At 41.0% G+C, this 13,340-nt stretch overlaps 1 pseudogene; it reads left to right on the top strand.

The window, feature by feature from the left end:
- LOC118714570 overlaps positions 1-13,028 on the top strand; it is a 35,016-nt pseudogene extending 21,988 nt beyond the window's left edge.
- The last annotated feature ends 312 nt before the right edge of the window (positions 13,029-13,340 follow it).

Below are 13,340 nucleotides of genomic sequence, written 5' to 3'. Positions count from 1 at the left end.
CCTGGACCAGCTTTCCCTTGGACTGCTGCAATGGCCTCCTGGCTGGTCTCCCGGCCTCCAGCCTCTCCTCTAACTCATCATCACACCATAGGCCAGGGAGTTATCTTTCTAAAACACATAATAACTGCCTCACGAAGCAAGACAGCATAGGCTCTGGAGCTAGAGGTCCTAGGTTTAAATCTTGGCTCCACCATAAATGAGGCCTTGTACAAGTTATTTCATGGGTCTATGCCTCAATCTCTTCACCTGTTACATGGGAATAGTACACCCTTTACAGGTTGGCTTTAAGAAAGGAGTTAGAACACTACATGTTGTTTATTTGACATGTAGAAAGCATTTAGTATATTACCGTCATTGCATAGCTCTCCTAATGGAAAACTCTCAATGGATTCACATTCCATAAGAAGACATTTAATAATCTTCACAGCATGACCTCCATCTCCCTTCCCAGTTTCCATTCTCAGACTTTATGTTGCAACCACATTTGACAACTAGGCGGATCTCCCTGGATTGGGGGCTCCTGGTCATGTCCTTTGTAGGGAATGTCCTCTTTCATTTGTCTTTCCCTGAAGAAATCTAAATCATTTACCAGCTCCCGGATCCCATTTGTCTTTTCTATGAAATTGCTTCAGCCTATTCTCTACCTTCTTAGTGTCCTGATGTTTTTACATGAACTTGGCGAAATGCTCTGAGAAATTCCCTCTCACCCTGAAGTTTTTTTCTTGATTGCCAAAAAATAGGGTTTAGTTTTTTGAGCCATTCTTCTTATATTCTTGTATGTAATGTAATATGTATAAAGTATATCTTGGATTATTCCAAGTTTTTATTGGCATACATAGAAGATATTCTAGTCATGAAAAATGAAGTGTGTTTTCCAGGTCATACTACATTGTGCCAAGGAAAATTTTGTAGCCCATCAACACCTTTTGTTTATATGATATACTTGAAAGAACAGCTATAGTATTCAGATAATGTGAACAGAGAATTTAAGAAATTTCAATGACTTTTGAGCCTATTTTTTTTTTTTTTTTTTTTTTTTTGTCTGTAAGGTCAGTTGCTTTTTGACTCAATATTCACTTTGGGATAAAAAATAAAAAGAAAAGATGCAAAGGGAGCCTGCACTGCATGCTGTAGTTCTCGATGCACAGATAACCCAAAATATATCACACTCCCATTTTAAGGAGGAAATGACATTACTCTCCTCCCGTTAAGTTTTTCTGTGGGATGGCAAGTGAAGAGACCTCTTTTGAATTGCATAATTTTTCTGACTGTTTTTTAAGAACATGTATTTAATTTAGACTTGGAACCTGTGTAGGGAGCACCTGGCTAGCTCTCCTGGCAAGAGTTCAGAAACCAAGCTCTCATAGGACAGTGAGAGCTACATTTTATTTTTGCTGATAATGTCCCAGAAACTTAGGTCAGTGTCAACAACCACTGCTTCAGCTCAACGGTGATAAGGCCATTAGTAGGATTTTGACTTTCCTATGGATGTCATTAGCGTTCAAGTGTGCTTCTGTGAGCTTGAGCCGTTAAGTGGGAAATACTATGATGGGAACAAGAATTACAACCCACCTACTCCAATAACCTTGTAGGAGAGCAAGAGATACAAAACAGGTAGGAAATCAGCTACTAAATGTCCAAAATAAACACTCAATCTTTCCTCCCATTTGGAAGCCAGACCACGTTTTCCACTCTTCTGTCCAGGATACTTTTCTTTTTCCCTTTCCTCCTTCCTTCCAAAACTCTAACCTTCTACTCCAGGATTAGAACGAGGTTAATATCCAGCAACCCAGTTCCCTAGCTGTTGGAAGATTGCTGACTTAATTGCCTTTAAATTAGGAAATGCTATATGGATAGTGCAAAAACAAACAAACAAACAAAAAACTTATATTCTGAACATACCAATAATGCCTCTTGGAATAAAATTTTCTTTGCACCCCAGACACATTTTCCTGTAGGTGAGTAGATTTCAAGAATGGAGGTAAAACTCTGATTGTCAAAATAAAGTGATTTAAAAAAAAAAATCCTAGCATATCCACAATTTTGAAAAATAGAATAAAACATTTACCATTTGCGCCCTAACCAGTTTGGCTCAGTGGATAGAGCGTTGGCCCTAGGACTGAAGGGTCCCAGTTTTAATTCCAGTCAAGGGCACATAGTAGTACATCTGTTGCAGACTAGATCTGGGCCCTGGTGAGGGCACATGTGGGAGGCAACCAAGTGTGGGAGGTAACCAACCATTGTGTCTTGTATATCTCTTTCTGTCTCTCCCATTCTCTTCCAATCTCTCTAAAAATCAATGGGAAAATATCCAAGGGTGAGGATTTAAAAACAGGAAGAAAAAAAAAAAAGAATTTACCACTTGCTAACTGACCTACTTTCCCCCCTGTAGCTGAAATGCTGCACTTGGTTAGACACAGGAAGTAGGCGTGGCTCTTACCTTGCCCAGAGCAGGCCCAATCCCACAGGAAGTGCTCCAGGTGAGCTTTTTTCAGTGCTGCCTCAGTCTGAAAGTGTGGGAAGAAGCCAGAAAGACACTGCCATGGGGACAAAAGGCAGACAGGTATTCAGCCTGTTCCTAAGTTAGCGGGTAGAAGAGAGGCAGCACCATCCCTCCTTCCTCCCCTCCCACTCATCCCCTTCTCCCAGGCAGATGGGCATCTGGCATGATGGCCCCTGGTCAAATGATGCCATTCTTCTGGATGCCCAGAGTTCACACCTGCAAGGGTTCTCGGTACCTCTTATCATACTTAACATTTTCTAGTTGTAAGCTATTTGGGAGCAGGGCTGTGTTCGTCTGCACTGCACTCAGCTGCACAATTTGTCCTCAGCCCACCTTTCCAGGCTCCCGTCCTCTCCTCTCCTCCCATCCAGCGAAATCTGTACTTGGCTATTCACTGTAAAAACATGCTTGCACTTTCCTGTCTTGGAGCTTTTGCTCATTCTGCCTTGGATGTTCTTACTCTTGGGACCAAATGTTGCAATCCTACTTGTCTTTCAAATCCCAGTTCAGTTATCACCTCTCCAACTTCCCAGATTCCCTTGGCTGAAATTAATCACATTCTTTTTTTGCATTCTCATAGTATTTTGCTTGGGCCTCAACAACATGATTCTTATTGCCTGTATTCCTGCTGCACTAGATTCTAGGCTACTTGCCTTTATATCATCTTACTCTGGTCTTCCGCAGAGCAAAGGTTTTCATTACCATGATGTACAATTTATCTTCTTTTCCTCTCATGCATCATGCTTTTGGTGTTAAGAATCCTCACCAAGCTCTAGGTGCTGCAAATTTTCTCCTATGTTTTTTTCTAAACTTAAAAAAAAAAAAATCCTCACCCAAGAACATGTTAATTGATTTTTTAGAAAGAGAGGAAGGAAGAGAGAAAAACATAGGTGTGAGAAACATTGATCAGTTGGAGTCCTGACCTGGGATCAAACCTGCAATCTAGGCATGTACCCTGACCAGGAATCGAACCCACAACTGTTCAGTATGGGACAACCAATTGAGTTGCCCAGCCAGGGCGATACAGATTCTTAATGACACTATTTAACATCAAAATCGAGCTTTGTCTGAAGCTATGCTATCAGAGAGAGACTTTTCAGTTACATTTTAATTATAATCTACTAAAGGCCCAATGCATGAAATTTGTGCACAGGTAGGGCCTTCCTGCCCCAGCTGCCTGCTGCTGCTGGTCTGGGTGGGGCCAGCGGGTGAGGGGGGAAGGGGCCAAGGCAGTTGGCCAGTCAGCCCTGTCCTGGGTCAAACTTCCAGTCTAACTCCTGGTTGGGGAGACAATTTGCACATTAGGCTTTTATTATATAGGATAATTTCCCCCTTATTTTTAGCCTGGGCCAGTTTGAACTGACTTCTTTTTTTTAAATTCTCACCTGAGGATATTTTCCATTGATTTTTAGAGAGAGTGGAAGAGGGAGGGAAAAACAGAGAGAACTATTGATGTGAGAGAAACACATCGATTGGTTGCTTCTGCAGGAGCCCTGACCAGGACCAGGGCAGGGAGGAGCCTGCAACTGAGGTATGTGCCCTTGACCAGAATCGAACCAGGGTCCCTTCAGTCCACAGGCTGACGCTTTATTCACTGAGCCAAACCAGTTAGGGCATGAACTGACTTTCTATTACTTTAAATGAAGGAGCAATTTTTCACAATAAAAATAAATTTAAAAATCATGTTATAGTTTTTACTGAGGACTCATTTGCATGATGAAAATAACAAAGCCACGTGTGGTGATGGGCTGGTGCTTGAAGTGAATGCCATCCCCTCTAAGAGTTTTTCCTGGCAGAATGCAATTCAAATTCCTGCGTTGGCAAAATTGCTAAATTGATAGACCTTTCTGATTGCCCTTGGGTGGATCAGCTCCGTGGCCTATTTCTTGGGTTAGAAGTCAAGGATTTGTTTTCTAGTCCAGATTTTTCTACAATTTCAGATAAAACACTTCACTTTTCTGGGCCTCTGTTTTCTTTTCCAGACACAGGAGCTGAGGCTAAGTGAATTTAATAGTAGCTTTCATTATCTTGGATTCTACCATTCTGCATTAAGCAATTATATCACTTAGTGTTTGTTCTCTAATTCTCAAACATTCTCTCATTCAATAAAAACAAGATATTTGGATAAATTGCCACATTTCTAGAAAGGCTTGTATTTTCACCTTTTTTTTTTTTTTTTTACCCAAGAGAGAGACTGGTAAAGCAAATAGGTGACAGCAGGAATGAAGAAGCTGGGGGAGAATGAGACCAGGGAGAGGTTTGTTGTGGGGGAGGCAGATTTTGTAACATGCAGGCTTCAGCTTCTATTAATAGGTCTGGCATCACCAGCCTGGGATCCCAGGTGCTAATTAAATTAATAAAACGGCATTTTGTGCAAACATGTGCTTCACACCTGCTGTGTTACCAGGCACAGGTTTCTTGCCTGTTGCAATGGATGGGTTTTACCACTTAACAATGAAAGCAAAAAATAAAAAAATAAAAATAACAGCAAGAGGGAAACGTCCAATTGTAGCCAATATATTCCTAACCACCAATTCCCCCCACCCCCACCCTGCCCAAATGCCTATTAATTTGTGATGACATGTTAGGAAAGAGCTCAATTTTGCTTTTGACTTGCAATTACTTAGGGCTTCACAACTTTGTTTAATCATTCTTATAATTATGAGAAATAACATCCTGTCCTCATCCAATTACGGATGAGGATGATAAAATAAGAAATTACAGCTTGTAAAACTAAAGTTTTAGATACAAACAAGGATCACATCCGCTCTCCATAGGATGTCCTTGCTGAGCAGTCTGGAAGTCACTTTTTTCTTTTACTTGATGCAAAAACTTGTTTTTGTTCAAGGAAGATACACTAAAAAAACACACCATCTTTTTAGCTTAGCAATGCTTTATGCTAAAAACAGACATGCCCTGCCCTGGCAGGTCTGGCTCAGTGGAGAGAGCGTTGGCCTGCGGACTGGGGGCGGTCACAGGTTAGATTCTGGTCAGAGGCACATGCTCAGGTTGTGGACTTGATCCTCAGTGTGGGGTGGGCAGGAGGCAGCCAATCCATGATCCTCTGACATCATTGATGTTTCTCTCTCTCCCTTCCTCTCTGAAATAAACTGACATGCCTAATATATTAGGATTAGATTTAGTGGTGAGAGACAAAAAACACAAACTAAGAACTTATTTCTCTCTTGTCTGGAAATCTGGGCAGAGTGTCCATGGCATCAGGACCAGGCCCTCCCTACTCCACTGCACAACTGTGCGTGGCCTCTGTGCTCAGCTTATCTCATGGCCCAAGGTGAAGTGGTGCCCAACTTCCACTTATGTCTTACCGGCCACAGGGAGGTGGAGAAATGAAGTCTCTTTTCCAGGCAGCCACGTGCCTAGCTTAACATTGCGTGTTCTATTATTATAGGATATGGTTGGCAAACTTTCTGTAAAGAGCCAGATTAATATATTTTTATATTTATATGAGCCATGTGGCCTCTGTCTCAACTATTTCACTCCACTGTTACAGTGTGAAAGCAGCCACAGACAATAGATAGATGAATGTTTGTGGATATGTTCCAATAAAACTTTATTACCAAGAACCAGTGGCAGTCTGGATTAGGTCCACAAACAGCCCTGGTACAGGAAGTGGGTAAAACAGATACTGGGGATAACGAGTTTTTCTCCTAGACCTGGTAATAGACATATTAGCAATATTAACTTGGATAAGTTCCTTCTGCACCTCCCTTTTTCAGTATAGCTAGTGGCAAACCAAATTGCCAATAATTAATTAAAATCAACAAAATGATGTAGCAGAGAACAAATTTGTTTAAGGCTTTCTTTGAAAGACTACTCAGTGGGTTTTGATGATGCTTTGTTTGTCTTGCTGACTGGTCTTTTCCTAGCAAGAACTCCTGTCTTATTTCCCACCCCAATAAGAGAATGGTTATTTCCTCAACTCGCTGCCTGGAGATGCAAGAGTCCACGAGAATGAATGTAGAGAAGACACGAAAAAATAATTACGGCTTTCCTTCTCTTCCTGGCAGAGTGAGACAAGCCCGAGCGCCTTCATTTAATTAGATCTCACTTTAAGATTTTTTTTTTTCTTCAGTGGACAGTGGAGAAGAGGCACAGGATGGCAGGAGGCAGCTCTCACTCGAGCTACATAAACCCTGTAGCAGCTTGATCAAAAGTCACTTTGGTAATTAGTTTCATTTATCATTCATTTTTACTTATTATTTCATTAGTTTTACTTATCTTTTCCCCAAAATTCAAAGATATCATATGCTTTTGTGGGAGGCAGTGTTATAGTTAGTAATAAGGATAAATACAATATTGAATAAGTATTAAAGTGTGGAATTGAAATGTGATATCTGAAATTATAGAATGTAAACAAATTGATAAGCAACCTTGAGTGATATGTAGGAAATAAAGAAATCTATACCCCATATGTAAGACCGGATAGCAAGGCTCCTGGGACCCTCTGATAAGACACACTGAAGACACATCTGAGCACTGAAAATACATAAAAAGAGCATGCTCCACAGAAGATCAGAGATGCTCCCTCTGCTTCTCCACAGAAGGTCTCTCTCCACTTACCCTGCCTGCACCAGTCAAAGCTCTGCCCAAGCCGTGAGCCCTGAACCCTGAGCCACGGACTGTGAGCCATCGTGAGAGGCTTCAACTCAAGCTGAGCTGCAGCTGCAAAGTCCTCAGTGAACCGTGTGTGTGTGTGTGTGTGTGTGTGTGTGTGTGTGTGTGTGTGTCTTTCAGTGCGGATCCCCAGATGGCCTGCCTAGGATTCTGGAACCCACCAGGACTCTGGTAAATAAACCGTGAGTGATTCGTGCATTGCATTGCATGTTTGTCTCCTGAGTAATGTATGCTCGGTGGAATTATTAATTAAGTACCTAGGGTCGTACGTGTCAGATTTCTGGCTGAGTCACCCTAGGTCACCTGTGCATATGTCCCTTATGGAATGATTGGGACAGGCAGTTAGGCAGGTCTGAGTAGAGCAGGGATGATGGGTCAAGAATAGAAAGAAGGTCACCAGGGCGGAGAGCCCCGAGAGCCTAACAAGGAAGAAAACAAGGACCTTGCCTCCAGGGTAACCATCCCTCCCCTAGCATATCGCTGGTCATGTGGTTTAGATCCCCTGACCTTTCATATTGCTGGTCATGTGGTTCAGACCCTCCCCTAACCTTTTCTCCCTTGTATGTTGCTAGTTCTGGGGGTCATACCCCATTAGAGGAGAAACAAACAAGGGACCCTTAAGCATTAAGCCCCCTCGACAATGAGGTTCTGTCCTGCACGGAATCCATCTAGGCCTCAGTTGTGTTTCAGCTCCAAGCCCAGAAAAGCAGCAAAACCAGACAAGTGACCCCATGGCCATGGCTGACCCCCTGCCCTGGCTCCAGCCAATCAGTGGAGACCATAACCCTGAAAGGACATACCTGGAAAGCTGATGAATATTTTATTGAGATCCTTCCTTAAAAGCCTTACATTTTGGAATGGGGGGGTTGAGGACAAATATGTGATACCTTAATCAATAAAGAAATTTAAAAAAATAAAAAAATAAAAAATAAAAGCCCACACCTTTCTCCTCCCCTTTTCCTTCCCCCAGGCACATTACCTTTACCTTCCTCTCTCCTAAGCTCCAAAGGCCTTTCTCTGACCTCTGTAACTTGTTTCCTGAGCCCATTCCTTCTACAGCTCACTTCTATCTCTGTGACTTAAAAAATAAACTTTCTCTTATAGTTTGAGTCTTGGCTCTGAATTCTTTCTCAGCCAGAACTCAAGTACTAGGTTGAACGGAGGTCCTGTCTGACTCCACCAGTCTAACACCTGGTGCCATTTTCAGGGCTGCCAATAGTTTAGAAAGTCAAATATAAGTATATAAATGCAGAACTGAGTCTTCCATAATCCACCCCATCCAGTCTCCCCCTGTCGTTTTTTTGTATGCATGACCTAACAATGACAGTGTGCCAGGAATGCCAGGTTACAGTAATTTTGGTTGCTTCCAGAACTCTTAAAGTGAGGTAAACTATTCTGTAATATTTTCCAGTTAAGATTTCATTAGTAGAGAGAGAGTAAGCCTCAAGATTTTCTTTTTTCATAGTACTGACTACTGTTGAATCTACTGTTATCTCCCAAAGTCCTAATTCTATATTCAGCACAAAAGATACTTAACTTTAATTAAACTGATCAAACATTTTTTTACTACATAGGTTGGAGACTAGAATGACAGTTGGGTTTCCATCTTTACTAAAGGAACTTAAAAGTTAGAATAGAACAGGTAGACCTAAAAAGGACTTTAGAGATAATTGAATCCAAACTCCTTAGTTGACAGAGAGGAACTGAGGCTCAGAGAAGGCAAGTGAAGTGCCCAGAATTGCATAGCTAATTAATAATAAAACTTGGTGGAAACTCAGGGCTGTTTCACAGAAACTCTGGCTAGTCCACCTCCCTGCTGCTGAGTAGGATTGTCATCGGGATGTTCCATTTTTCTGTTTTAATCCTCACAGAGGATGTTTTTCCCCTTGATTTTCAGACAGAAAAAGGGAGGGGGGAAGAGAGAAACATCACAAGAGACACACATCCATAAGTTGCCTCCTGCATGGACCCCCCACAGGGGCCAGGGATTGAACCAGCCAAGGCAGGGGATAAACCTTTTAAAGCAACAGGCACTTCCTCAGGCATCAGGAGGTAGGAGGATCCGATATCTGGCTTCTAGCAATAGGAGTAAGTCTGGGAGCCTGAACTGCAGCTGGAAGTTTGGCTTGTTCTCTGGGACAATGACAGCATGGTGGCTGTAAGGTGGCTGTCCTGGATAAGTGGGCCATTTACAACGTAAAAAGCACGAGATGGCTTTCATGAGGACATCTGAGCCTTTGTAACATTCTCAGGTGTTGGCAGGGTTTCCAGGTTATCTCAGGAATTTCCCCCAAATCTAGAGTGCATTTATTTACTTTAGTTTCAGATGCCAGCTTTTGGAAGAAAGGAAATGTGTTAAATTTAGATCAAAAGTTACCAACATTTCCCAAAAAGCTGGGGATTACTAAGCATTAAAAATTCAAACAAACAAAATATTCAAAGTAATATGTATGGTGGTGTAGTTTTGTAAGGGACTTAGTACATCTCAACATGTTCATTATTGTTACTACTTAGTACATCCTAACATGATTATTAATATCATAAATGGATAAAATTTCCATAGATTTATATGAACATATATTCACATTAGGTATATGCAATATACACCTACATTACGTATATGCACATATATTTATATGCACACACATTCTACTATTTATATGCATATTTGTATATTTAGAGGGTGGGACAAAAGTAGATTTTACAGTTGTGAGTACTCAAAACACAGAGTTTATTCTTGTATTTTTATTATTTTTGTATTATTTTTTTCTGTAAACTGTAAACCTACTTTTGCCCCACCCTGTATATACTCATTCACACATACAGGACATATATATCAATATGTGTGTTATTTACATATGTATATACTGCATGTATGTTAGGTAACATACATATGTATCATATTATGAATATGTACTTGTGTACATATATACAGTCAAATAATCATTAGAGGCCCATTGCATGAAGATTCATGCAAGAATGGGCCTTCCTTCCCCTGGCTGCTGGCACTGGTTTTCCTCCAGCACCTGGGACCCAGGCCTTCACTCCAGCTGTAGCGGAGAAGCCAAGCCTCTTTAGTCTTCAGTGTTCAGTCTTTAGTCGTCTTCAGTCTTCGCTCTGCACCTGCGTATGCAAATTAACCCACCATATTTGTTGGGTTAGTTTGCATATTCACTCCTGACTGGCTGGTGGGCATTGTGGAGGTATGGTCAATTTGCATATTTCTCTTTTATTAGCGTAGATATGCACTTATGGAAATTTTACCCATTTATGAAGACGATGTTGGAAATTAATTAATAAACATATTGGGACATTCTAAATATTTTTGTATATATGCACATATATGTACACACATGTATCATGCATATATATTAATAGAATATGTATGCATGTATGTAGACCTTTCTTTCTCCACATGTTGTGAGCTCCCTCTCCCCCATGGATGTGTATATGTATAGATTATATCCTTTAAAAAATTTTTCCTTATTGATTAAGGTATTACATATGTGTCCTCATCCCTCCATTAACCTCCCTAAATCCTCTCCACTCATGCCCTCACCCCCCTGGTGTTCATGTCCATTGGTTAGGTTTATATGCATGCATACAAGTCTTTTGGTTGATCTCTCCCCCTTACCCCACCCTCCCCTACCTTCCCTCTGAGGTGTATATGTATATATTATATCCTTTTTTTCCTTCCATGGGTCCCTTTTCTTTTCCCTCAAGAAAAGGGAGAGAAAAGAGAGGGGAAGAATAAGAGAACAGGGTTGGATGATCAAAACATGCCCAAACATTAATATGAAAAAATAAATGCTTACTCACAATAAATTAGTGACACATGCCTCTTTTGAATCTCCTTTGTTTATACAAAGGAAAGATATTTAAAAAGAACACTCTAAAATGAAAGAAATTCTCTTTTTACTTCCTAAAACCAACAAAGGCTACTACATATTGCAAGTCATTGTAGCAAAAGCATTAGAAGGGAAGGACCATTTAAAGTGAAATCTATCATTAATTTACTATGTGTCTGACTATCATAAATAATGTTAAGTAGAAAGGGTTGTCAAATGTGATTAAGGTCATTATTTCATGTTACATAGCCCAAAGTGTTTTCTAATGTAAAAATCTTACCATAAAAAGAAGAACTAAGGTTTCTTCAAGGTGAAGGGTCTCTGGAGCCAATTCCATAAAGATGTATTATGGTAGAGATGATGGAGTGTGTAGAAGTCATCTGAGAAGATCTTACAAGATTTCTCAAGATGAAGTTTCTGAACAATTATATATTATTTTAAGAAGATTTGCTGAGTGTTCAATTTCCAAAATGAATTGCAATATAGTCTGCTGCCTAAAAACCTGACAAGTGTGTTGAGAAAATGATAGCCTAGACATCTAACTTATTCAAAAATATTTATTGAGCACAGTCTATATACCAGATGCTCTTCTAGTTCTTGGGATCTAGCAGTGAACCAAATGAAATCCCTTCTCCCAGACTTCATAATCTAGTGTGGATGCAATCTTATATAATAAAAGCATAATATGCTAAGTGTCCAATCAATTGGTTGACCAATCGACCAGTTGCTATTACATGCACTGACCGCCAGTCACTCCAACTGGTAGGTTATCTTGCTGGGGTCTTGCTGATCGGGGCTGGGTGAGAGGGCTGAGCATCCCAGACTCTGACAGGAAGAAGATTTTCATGTACATTTTACTAATTTTCTTTCATCTCTGACACTTCTATTATAGAGAAAGGGCAAATAGCAATATTAAAATATTTCCTCTAACTCCCTTTTATTTTATTTTTATTTTTAAAAAATATTTTATTGATTTTTTTTTACAGAGAGGAAGAGAGAAGGATAGAGAGTTAGAAACATCAATGCGAGAGAAACATCGATCAGCTGCCTCCTGCACACCCCATACTAGGAATGTGCCCGCAACCAAGATACATGCCATTGACCGGAATTGAACCTGGGACCTTTGAGTCCACAGGCCAATGTTCTATCCACTGAGCCAAACTGGTTTCGGCAATCCCCTTTTAAAATATATTTTTATTGATTTTGTACAGAGAGGAAGGGAGAGAGATACAGAGTTAGAAACATCGATGAGAGAGAGTCATCAATCAGCTGCCTCTTGCACACCCCCTACTGGGGATATGCCCGCAACCAACGTACATGCCCTTGACCGGAATCGAACCTGGGATCCTTCAGTCCCCAAGCCGACGCTCTATCCATTGAGCCAAACCGGTCTTGGCGGCAATCCCCTTTTAATGTACATGAATCTAGTGCACCGGACCTCAAGTAATAATAATAAAACAATAAATGTAAAAGATAGCAGAGTTCATGATCTGCAGCAAGAAACATAAAAAAGATTAATGATTGGGCTCTTGCAGCTCGGCCACGAATATACCATCCAGACTGAGAAAGACCTGAAAACTTAGGGGCCATGAGAGCCATGGCCATGGCCACATCGGCAAGCACAGGAAGCACCTGGGGGGTGCAGTAATGCTGGTGGCTTGCATCATCACAGGATCACCTTCGACAAATATTATCACCCAGGTTACTGTGGGAAAGCTGGTGTGAGGCATTACCACATAAAGAAGAACCAGAGCTCCTGCCCAACTGTCAACCTTGATAAACGGACCCTGGTCAGTGAGCAGACATGGGTAAATGCTGCCAACAAGACTGGAGCTGCTCCTATCATTGATGTGGTGCCATCAGGCTACTACAACGTTCTGGGGAAGGGAAAGCTCCCAGAGCAGCCTGTCATTGTGAAGGCCAAGTTCTTCAGCAGAAGAGCTGAGGAGAAGATGAAGGGTGTTGGTGGGGCCTGTGTCCCGGTAGCTTGAAGCCACATGGAGGGAAATTCATGAAAATGTTCACAAGTAAAAAAAAAATAATAATAATGATTGGTCCAGTGGCAAGTTTTATAGACAAGAGGATAGGGAATTCTTAGATTTGGGAGGAGAAAGTCTATCTTTCTAAAGAATGTTTAAGCTGAGACTTGAACCACGTAGGTAAGGGTTTGAGGTGAAGGGAAGAAATGTTCCCAGCCAGATCATACAGGACCTGTAAGCCATGTTCAGAAATTTGAAATTTATTTTAAGACCAATGGAAAATTACTATGAATTTTGAGTAGGGAAGTGACGTGATCAAATTTTGTTTCATAAGATCCTTTGGATGGTATTTGTGGGGAGGACTAGCTCCTACAC

This window comes from Pipistrellus kuhlii, unplaced genomic scaffold (genome assembly GCF_014108245.1).
Source record: "Pipistrellus kuhlii isolate mPipKuh1 unplaced genomic scaffold, mPipKuh1.p scaffold_m20_p_10, whole genome shotgun sequence".
In the NCBI taxonomy this organism is placed as follows: Eukaryota; Metazoa; Chordata; class Mammalia; order Chiroptera; family Vespertilionidae; genus Pipistrellus; species Pipistrellus kuhlii.
The sequence above is the reverse complement of the archived record's forward strand: the minus strand, read 5'-3'. Positions and strand labels throughout refer to the sequence as shown.